The sequence below is a fragment of the Echinococcus granulosus genome (genome assembly GCF_000524195.1).
Source record: "Echinococcus granulosus chromosome Unknown EG_S00064, whole genome shotgun sequence".
Classification (NCBI taxonomy): domain Eukaryota; kingdom Metazoa; phylum Platyhelminthes; class Cestoda; order Cyclophyllidea; family Taeniidae; genus Echinococcus; species Echinococcus granulosus.
The window spans coordinates 213,871-225,339 of NW_020170444.1; positions in this window are offsets into that span (position 1 = coordinate 213,871).

Consider the following 11,469-nt stretch of genomic DNA (forward strand, 5'->3'; position numbering starts at 1 on the left):
TCTTCAATTTTGATGATTCAACTCGAATTTTACTCTATTTTTTTCGGAAAATGATTGAATCTCTCTATATTGCATACTGCAATCGGAGTTTAGATATAGTAGGGAGATACTCTATTAGGCTCAGCATTTCTCTTCTCTAACTCTGTCCTAATGACCCAAGGACGAGCAGGCGAATTGACCTAGGGCATATCTTACTGGGTAACGATTATTAAAGTGGTACAGATGAAACGAGTTAGGTGTGTTCAGAGTGTTTCCTCTTCGAAGGCAGATGGCGTCCGCTCTAATACGAGGCTTGCACCTTCGCTTAAAAGATGCAAATAACCATGCGTACCTTACAGAGCACTCGGCGGTACTTTTTAAACCCAACTTTGATTGCATTATCAGGGCTTAGAACTTTCATATAGGCTAACAGTATTAAAGATATTAGCAGAATTGATTGAATAAACGGATTTGAAAGCAAAGTGGCATTATTCACCATGCGTATTTATTCCTTCAACAAATTATATTATCAGCATACCTTTACATAGATTTATTAATTCAGCCACTTAAAACGTGCCTCCTAACAAGTATCAAGATAAATTATTTTTCTTCCCACGTCAGCATTTTTGTTGTTAATGAGCTCATTTAGTTTCACTCACCTTGCCAAGGCATATTAAATGCACGTCGATTTCTCAAATTCCGCTAGTGTGTTCTCTCTAAGACAGCCAACCCTCCAACGTATTACTTGCATCTTGATTGACCACACACAGGCTAAATAAAACTCCATTATTTATTTTGGCGGCACGTGTAAACACTTTGAAATCAACTGATTTGCGCTCAGGGGTATAGTTCTTTGAAGTCTGCGTAAATTCTGCGGATAGGACCTTAGTATTCCAGGAGAAACATCTTCCAGTGCAGTTCAGCCCGGAAAAGTACCCATATGTCAGTTTACTTGAAGAGATTTGCTCCTCCTCCATAAATTGGTGTTTTAAAGTTACGAAATGCCGAAGGAAGTGCCGAATCTGCAGAAGCTGTAGCAAAAGTGGCATAGAGGGCGTTGCTCAAAAATAATCCCAGCCAATTTAAGTCAAGCTATGGTATTTGGGGTTGACCACGCCTAGGCCACGTTTCGAACCATGTGATGCCCAAATTCTAGATTTACCCCGAGTTAGACATTCTGCGATGCTTGCTTGTCGCAAGGGCTTGTGTCAGTTAGGACGACTCATTTTCAACTTAAGTAACGAGATCTTAGATCCACAGTTTGCTCTTTTGTCGCCCAAGTCGGAGTTTTTTAGTTCCTAATCATGCAGTTAAAAGTTATAATAATTTAGTTGATCTATTTCAAGTAAAAAATCAAGCGCGCGCATTAAAGTAATTGTTAAATAAAATCAAAAATTAGTGGCAAAGTTGAAGGTGGCTTAAACGATACTAACTTCTTCCTACTGGGGTCAGCAATCGAATCGGCTGGACTAAACAAGTGGATGCCCTAGGAATTAAAAAGGGAACATGGTGGAAGAAAGGGTGAAGTGTATGAAATGATTTTTATTAATTATAGTCATATTCATTGACTAGCCGCGGAAATAAAAGCGGAGGGGGAAGTGAGTAGCCACAGCCACCTCAGCTAGTAAAATACTAAAGTCAACTGTATTATCTGCCTCAAAAGAAAACTTGTTTATATGAGTCTCAACTACAAATTCGCTGTAAACATGAATGTCTAAATCACTTGTCAGTTTAAAAGAAGCGTAGCTCTCATATCAATGTTTCTAAATATAAGACTTTGGAGCATATGCATAACTTCATCGTGAAAGACCGGACGGATGGGTAACATTGAGCCATAGACGCGAATGGCTTCACATCCATGTAGCGAAAGGCATAATTGCAGCAAAAAGCAACGAGGAGGAAAAGCCTATTTATTATATTTAAATTAAAGTGAAGGTTTATTCCTGTGCATAATGGTGTGCTTTTATAAGCAGCAATTATGGTACTAACCAGCTTTTTGAGAAATAATGAGTAACTTGCTCACATAACTTTAACAGGGGCTAGCGTATCTATCGATGCAAACCAAAATTAGGCATAGTTAAAGCTTTTCAATAAAGAAAATTAAGCAAATCAGGAGACAATGATTTAATCCTAACACAAAACTATTAAATGCCTAAAACGTTAACCTACAAAAATGATTTCATTTAATTGGTGGGTTAACTAGCGTAATTCATGCAAACAAAACAATGAATGCTTTTAGATTCTAAGTAAATTGATTCTTCTTCCTCAAGCTAAGAGCAAAATGGCTTATTTTTCTTCACTGTGCAGTGACTTGAGTCTCTTCATCAGTCGAAATAAGCCAAGTCAGTAGGAACGGTTTATTTTTAAGGGATAAAAGGGCTACTAGATCACAGCCGATGCTGGGGGGGCCATATTGTCGAGTACAAGTATAGTCTGCGGGGGCTGAAAAGCTGCGCAGTTAAATCTACAATTGACCAAAGTAGCAAGCCACTACACTCCAGGCACCCGCCCTGTCTACTCTTCTGCTTTGTGCGTAACAAGACTTTGTATGAACTACAACTATTGGCAGTAATACATGAAGTCCACCTGGCAGAGAATTCCGAGTGCCGCATTCTTTGTAAAGCGAACTCGATTGCAATTGAAGCCATTTGGGTGATTGTACTAAAGGTGTAACAATTTCCTGCAACAAGCGTGCTCCGCATTTCTACCGGTTTCCATTATAACACTTGTTCGAAACCAACACTACAAAGAGGAATACGATGTCCTCAGACTCTGCCAGAATCAGTAAAACCTCCTTCTGCTAGTGGGGAAAAGCGAAAAAGAAGCCTTCATTCCATCTCACCAAGTCTTCATAAGATAAGAGCTCCACTTTAGCATCCATTCATGGTCCCTTGGGAGACACCGGCCTCTGTGCTTTTATCACTACTCTGAAAGCATGGAAGAAAAAGCTGTTCGTTGTCAGCTGCTCTTCTTGGCCACGCCCAGTTCTGTTTACAAAAGCATGCCTCTCTGATGCCTCTGTACTCACTTTGAAATGATAAGGACAAAAATTATAAAAAGACATGGGCTTGAAAGGTGGCGCCAACACACCACTAATACTGCCTCCTTTAATGCTGTTAACGCTTAATCACTAAGCTACAGCCGCACACATATTGCCGGCACTTTAGTGGCATTCGATATTATTAGTGCTTATTTTTTGCATAAGAACACGCTTCGAGTTGGACAAATAACTTGTATATTTCCCACTTGCGATTCGTTAAGAGAGGGAAGGCATACGAATCTAAACTTCGTGTTCCACTTCGGCATAAACACAAAACTGAATAAGTGTGTAACGCGTCGTCATGATAGTGTAAGACGATGGCGGATTATACCTCAGTATTCTTAAGGCACCACTTTTGAACTTTTGAATTTGCCTTCTTGTACCTCGTTGGGCGAGCCGGCCCTCGGGCCATACCAGTAGCCCAAACACCTTCTCTGTGCTGAATGTATATTCTGCCTGAGTATTGAGTCTTTCGTCTTCAGGGAAGTCTCGGGACGCTACATTGGTGGCAGCGGAAAGCGAACCCGATCTTAAAAGACATGTATCCTGATTTCCCACTTCTGTGTGATAAACCTTAGTGGTGCGGAAGAAGTACGTATGCTACGGATGGGAGAATAGTGATAACCCCTAACAGAAGGGTTGAAGTTGACGCCTACCTTCGGCATCTCTCCCAGTCCCGTGGTCTGCAGAAAAGCTATTAACAAGTGAAGCGACACTAGCCATGAACCATCTGGAAGTTTCGTTACAGACTTTCCCTACCTCATCCATGGACCTGTATTAAATCCCGTCCTTCCTTACACAAATCCACTTTTAGGCCAGTGTTCCTACTTCTATCTATGGACACGCATGATGGCCAGCGCAATTCCCCGTGCTGAATCAAGTTCCTAAACCAGACGAAACTCCAGATCCAGTTAAGTCGCCAAGAGGTATAAGTAACATTGAGGTCAAGTATCGCCTCAGTTGAACGCTAATTTTGGGGGTGTTTCTTTGCAGCACCAGCTACGTTGTAATGGCTGACACGGGAGGTTGACCCGAGGGAGCGCCAGGGACGACGCTCAAGAGAGGATGGAGGCTATGTAATGCGATGGTGGTTTATCCCTCGGTATTGGTGAGGCGCCACTTTTGGACTTTTGGAATTGTCTTCTTGTGCCTCGCTGGGTGGGCTAGCCTTTGGGCCATCCCGGTAGCCCAGACGCCTTCTCTATGCTGAATATATATATTCTGCCCGAGTATTGTGTCTTTTTTCGTCTTCTTCTCTATTGCCAATATCTAGCAGCCCAAAAACACTTATCTGATCAGTTGTACCTATTAATAACTATGTAGTTGGATTTTTTCTGGCATATTCGATGCCTTTCTACGCTTTTCATTGCACTGTCGCTTTTAAATTTGAGATTTGAAAGATTCAAGATTTCGCCGACTAATAGGCGAAATTATGAGTGAATGACAAATTGTGTTTTTTCGAAACAGTTTCGAATGAAACGAATGCGTGGATGTGAATGTTACTAAACCATCAGTGGGAAGGAATTTTTGCAATTAAAAGTAAACTAACCACGCAAGATATCTGAACCGCGTTAGCAACATGAAGTGTTCGTCTGGAGCAGAAGCTGTAGGAATGGAAGCACCTTGAAATGAATTTAGACAAGGAAAGTTTAACAGAATCTGTTGGACAGAATATACTAATGAGGTTGAGTTTAATGCCCAATTTAATAATGAAAAAAGCTATTCAACTTCTTGAATCCTGTACAAACATCCCTTCAGATATTTTTCGCCTAAAATGCCTCAGACACAAAAGCGGCGGATTTAAATGTAGCACTACTGGCAATGGATTGCTTCCGTAATAAAAATATTTTATTTGCCGAAAAACTCCTTATCTCCCAATGTGTGCAAACGATTCTTCGAATGTCTCTAATAAATTACAGATTTTAATCCAGGATCCAAATAACAGGTAACTTGGAACGGTTTTTGCTCCTTCAAAAAGTCTTCAATCTGGATAAAAATAACTCTGCAAGGCCACTTGAGCCAAACCCGATAAGCACGTTTGTAGGTCATACAGACTACAACTACCGCCATCTAAGTGTTTTCCTCAACAGCATTTTTTCTTTATGGGTTTAGATTTAATGAGAAACTCTCTCAATGACTTTTTGTCTAACAATTCTATAAAAGAGAAGGTAGTTTGAAGAGAATGCACACATATCAGATGGACATCGCTTAATTGTCCCCAAATCAAGTGTAAACCCATTAAAATTATTAAAAACAACTTCAACCTTCATGTTAGTGTAAAGCGCCTCTGCTGAAATTCTTACTCATAGCGGCTTAGTAAATTAAGTCGCGGCTGCATGCAACTGATTATGATTATTACAAGCGCCGACGCAATTCATTAACTGCATGAGATTATGACTTCCTACTTTTCCTGCGCAGAGGGCGGACATGCTTTCGTAATTCAAATGATGCCATATTTATTGTATTTCAGTCTCAGGCTCTAAAGGTAGCCCATGTGATAGTAAAAGTTAAGAAATCACTCAGTGAAAGAGTAGTTAATTTTGGACAATATTGCAATACTTGTGTTGTTTTAAGGTACCTTTCAGGGAGGAGGCAAGTTGGTAATTCTAATCTGGTGAGAGGGTCATCGCCTTCCGTGCCGAGGTGTGATTGCGGTTCCCCACCTCCCTACACGTTGTACTTATCCACCCGATCCTTTCCCCCTTAATAAATAAGTCAAAATTAAATCAGCCGGGTTGTTCTAAGAATACTAGGAACGGGGAGGAGGAGACCTGTGAGTCTCGTCCTACAATATAATAGTAGCCAAGTCTAGTTGGATAAATTAAAAAAAAGTTGACGAACCAATTAAAAATTAGGGGAGACTTATTTTGTTGCTTTTCTTTGATTTAAAGGGCGATTAACCTAAAATATGAATAATGAAAAACGTTCTACCTCCAAGTGCCAAAATCCAGCGCTTTTCACGGTGTTTCGAATTAGGTAAATTTTACGGTGTTTACTCATTAATACCAAACCATCAACGAGGAAATTTCTGGCTGTCTTGATTGAGATTTTCATCCTCAATTAAAATTGCTGCCGTTAGCTTTACAATCAGTTGCTTATGGCTTCAGATATTTATGTTGCCAGCAGTTTTCATGAAAATGAACATTTGGGTGCTACGATGAAAGCGGGGCTTGGTCTGTGCCAGTATGGATGTTTTACGGTATGCGCATTTTAAAAAGCGGATTGATAAATAAATAGTAATAAAATAGTTTTGGAAGATGCGATACATACCTACATTGATATTTTGTAATAAATTTAAACTTACGAAACATTTCAGTGAAAAATGTCAGTCAAAAGTTAATCCAAATGTTCGCTTTGATAGGCTGGACTCTTTCTTGCCTTCTTTATTAACAGCAAAACGGTTAAAAGACTTTTTTCTTGTGCTTTGTAATTCGATAGCCTAAAGTGGTCTCGAATTAGTCTTTTATTTGATTAAGTGTTCCAGTAATTGAATTTTTTAATATCACAAATTCAAAAGACCTCTTCATTCTCAAACAAAAAATAAACTGCAATAGTGCAACATTTCTTGCATCCTTATACTCCATTTTATTTCAAAAACAATTGATTTTTCAGAAATAGTGGGCTGCTTCCACCCAACAAATCATTTTTGGCTGGCTGGTATGGGACGAAAGAGGACGGTAGTAATCGTAATATGCACGTTAAATACCCATGTAACATATTCCAGTATAATAAAACTTTGGTTATGGCAAGATCATACTGACTTTTGCAGCAGTTGTTCATAATTTTAAAATGAAATTTCGGGTTTTACACTGTTTGTGCCATCACTCTTTGTCGTCAAATTATTCTCTATGTGACCAAAAGGCCATTTACAGACTATACGACTGCTATGGTTGTGAGAAAGAGATTTTTTAACTTCTGATGCGAAATTGTAAAAGTGTGTGCTGAAGAGGACACTTTTTCAAATGAGTCAACCATTAGGCAAACTTTTTAAGCGGTCAGGTTTGGGGGCACGTCGTCGGCTTTTTTCGCCCCCCCCCCCCAGAGCCCCGTGTTCCCATTACAGAACTTTGTACACCCATTTATCTTTCTTCTTCTAAACAAATTTTTAATCACACCGGCTCCCATCTCCAAGCATATAATTTTTAAGCTTTTATTTGCAAAAAATAACACTTCAGACAAGTTTTAAAACTAAGCAATAGATGAGATGATCCAGTAGTCCTAAAAGATACCCAACTTTTCATCAAAGTTTAGCGATTGCAGCATATTTAAAAACCAATCATGCGAATCAAATCAACAGGTAGCAGCTGGACGGACATGAAGAGCATCAAAATGTGGGCATATGTAACAGTGCCTTCGCGATTGGTCAACCCCTGACCAATAGGTAAGCCGAGGTTGAATCAGATGAAAAACTTGGAAAATAGGCAATTATGACTTTTAGGGGGTAAGTGGAAAGCCTGTAGAAAACTCTATGGATTGAAAAAGGCTAAAAGCGCCTTACTGTGCCTAGACATGTTTGCTATTGCGATTGTTATTCTTGCCTTCCGCGGATGCGAGTCCTTACATTTCGCTCAAATTGAGGATGACCTGCGCCTACGCAGTCTCGACCTGGGTAAGTAATGTTGAATTCTGATAGCTTTCCTAAGAAGGAGAAGCACTTTTTGCGAGACATCATAACAATGATATCGTGAATCATACCTCTATTTCCTCATATATAAAAGCGGCATTTAGAAACTCATTTCCAAGTACCCCATTCAGCTAAATGGGCGATTTAGGAGACACTCTTCTTATTTTAGCTTATAACGGAATCTGAAAAATTATTTGGAATTACATTTGATTTTCCAAACAAATACATAAAATAGAAATTACTCGGGTATTATTAAAAATATGATCGTTCTAAGAAATAAGGATGAAGTGGCCAGTGCTTGAATTGAATCATTAAGTGTTAAAGAGAGCTTTCAATTTACCTTAATGCCTGATGTTTTAAATTCCTATCTTAAAAATGTGATAAGCCCATCCTTTTCATGCAAACTTAATTGCGCTGCGTTTGGTAATTCGTCTGCCAATTCTATCAAATATTTAGTATGCAAAGTCTGAGTTTGTCTAAGGCCGGATAGCACTAGACATGAGGGGGCAACGTAACAAAACATTACGAGTAATGACAATTTGACCCAACCCACCGTTAACGCGCAATTACATAGTCCTTATAAAATAAAGTTTAGAAAGAAGAAACTTCCATTTCACCCAATTGAATTAGAAATTTCATACCAGGTGAAATCTGAAGAAAAGTCCTATCAAAATAAATATCTGCTTAGGAAAGTCTGAAAATATCACTCGATCTATCTTGTTACTCGAGTAGCTTTGCGCTGCACAACTTTTAGGGAGGCAAACAAGTCCAGGTTTATCTGCCTAGATTCTTAAGCAAATAAATAAAATTACAAGTGGTCACCCTTAAAAAGTAAGTATTTATTATCACTTGGGCTTTACTTCTTCTGCACTTTTTTCCATAAAAGTCGATGAAACGCTCGCACGGGAATGCATGCGCGTCTGGCGTTCAGGATTTTTTGGGAAGTCCCACACCCCCCCCCCCCCACCTTCTATTTCATAAATCTACCTTCATATTAGATACCGAAACTTAATTGAACCTCCTATGCTATGGGATGTTGAAGGAATTTGGCCTGCAAGTGGGACCATCTAATGATTCATCCATGGAAGGGGGCAATAAAATAACATAAAAGATGAAACACAGCATAGGTGATTACAAAACCCTTTCCTCCGACCCAGGTCATAATGCTCTTTTACTCTTTCTGGTTAATTTTAAAACATCGTATTAGCTTGTTAAACAGATAAAAGCTGAAAAAAAACCTAGGAATTAGTTACATATCTGACACATTTATTCGACAGATTGAAAGTTGCCTGATTTGATACTTCTACCTATGCGCATTTCCACATACCCCACTCGCCTAGAAGGAAGGTTTATGAAGTATTTCTCTTGTTTTAGCTCCAAATTAAATGTAAATTCAATGGTTATTCGGCTTGATAACTGCGCTGCTATTTACCAAAATGTATTATGTAATTAAATTGCTGAACACAATGGAAGTTTAGCTGGGTGACAAATTACAGTGAGAAGGTACAAATATCTGCAAATGGAAGAGGAATATGCAAATACAAGTGCACACTCCCATGCTAAATTACTGCGTTTATAATGGGCAAAGGCATGAGTGTTCAGTGGAATTTCGAAGCTTCTTTGAGATTCATGTGTACACCTCAAGTCAAGCGCCAGCTAACCCTCGGCCTTTGAAAGAGATTTGGGGAGAAAAACTGAGAGCCTTCAGAATGCATCCCCCTTTCATTGTTCCTTTGAAATCAAGAAAAAGTAGAGATCAGCAGGGTTAAGAAAGGCACGCAACCAACCAAAGATCTCTTCGAATTCTGTTTCCCATAGAAAGCCCAAACAACGCTGAATCGGTAGTTGAACGGGCATCGTAAGCAGGTCTTTTCTTTCCATAAAGATGCCCTGTAGTTTGACATTTTCAAAGTAGGGCAAAGTCGGTAAATATTGCTAATTTTTAGATTATGATATTAAGCGTCTACTGGAGTAACTTTTAGAAAAATTATAGGACAACAGTTAAAATGTAGTGGTGATCTACATATTCTTTTACAGTATTTTATTAGCCGCCACACCAAAATAGCCAAATCCAAGTATGCACTCCATCTCGATATTTTATAAGGATAATTTATAGAAAGACGACTTAAAACAAGCAAAAAAAGAGTTGTAAGAGGTAGGCAGACTTAGTGAATAAAAACCCTTTTAAAGCTACCTGTTGGGTCCCCACACTTTTCAATTAACAAAACTAGACAGTTTGTTGGGCGAGAGTCAACCATTATCCATGCATGATGACCCCTTTCCGTGCAATTCTAAGCAGTTACTTTTTGCCCAAATGGCAAAAATGTACTTTAGCAAACGAAGAATGTAGGTAGGCGGTCCGCAATTTTTATATTTTCAATTGGAAACGCTAAGGAGAAATGGCAGGTGAAAATGGCCAAGGATGAGTAGATCGGACTACTGTCTTCAAATAAATTAGTCCTATGCCCCAGCTTATAAAGGAGTCGTAGAAGTGAGAAACGTTTGTATGTCTGACCACTCCACCGATAATTGCGTACTTGGATGGGAGCTCAAGATAGCTGTGTCCCTGCGCGGTCATTGCAAATTTTATTGCGTCCAGTGCTCTCGATCTCGCTCTCTCTCCCTACACCATTTTTCATGACGTTTAACTGATTCGTGCACCTATCATAGCCCTTTAAAAGTATCCCATGTTGCGCTTCTGAGAAAATTTACACTTAGTTAACCGTATAATTCTGCTACAACTTCAAATTTTGCACAAAAAGTTGAGTCAAGAACGAATTTTCAGGGAGTACTTATAGTATCATTATGCTTAAGAGATGTATTTTGCTTTGAAAAACTTATGCTTATCACCAATTTCATTTCAAGCTTAAATAAAAATGATTACAAAATTTACTAAAATAAGCATTTAAAGAGCTTTATTTACTTGTTTATCGTGCTTAGAAACATTGTCTTTGTTAACCGATGCCTACTAAAGCATAGCCTAAAAGAGATAAAAGTTAATTAGCTGAGGAGGCTGTGAAAGTGTTTATGATGAAAGTAGGGGAGAAGGCAGCTAGGAATTTGGTCCCAATTAAAAACAACTGCAATATTGTACTTATATGAAACACGTAAAAAATTCTAATGGCAGGAATGTACGCAGATACTTGGCTCTCAAAACCCTATGCCATGACACAGGTCAGAAATCGAGAGAAAGATAAAATCAGCATAAAGAAGAAGTTTAACACTAGATCAAACAAGTGGAAAGGGCAATCAATTAAAAAAGGGAGTAGGCAAAAACGAGGAGAATTTTAAATAATCTCCTCATTAGGCGACATTTTTGCATGCTTTGTAATAAACCCATGTGAACTTTCGTGTTTTGGTCAAGTTCATTTGGCGAATTCAATTTGGAACAAAAGGTAGGCTGTTGCGTGACGTCTCTCTGAAGACATGGCTGCCTTATGAAATATTCTACCAACGGCAAGTCCTACACTATTATGCCACCCTTATATCTAGGTCATCAACCTTTAATCCCCATAAATATTTCATGTTTTGAAAAAGTTAGTATAACCATGTAATTTATTGGAATTAAACGCATTCCAGTGGATAGTTCGACTGAAGTATTGCCTTGTTAGTAAGTTAAGAAATCCTTATCCAAAATGTGCCAACAAATAAAGTATAAGTAAGCGATTACGATTCGGCGCAGGTTTTTCCTTCAGTGCCTCTAAGCAAACACCGACTTTCAGTGTGTGGACCCAGTCTTAAGGGTGGTAAAAATCACTCACACAAAACGCGTGTATTTTCTCCTAAAATGACAAACCCCGCGGGGTTTTCCTCTCTCTCTCTCTCT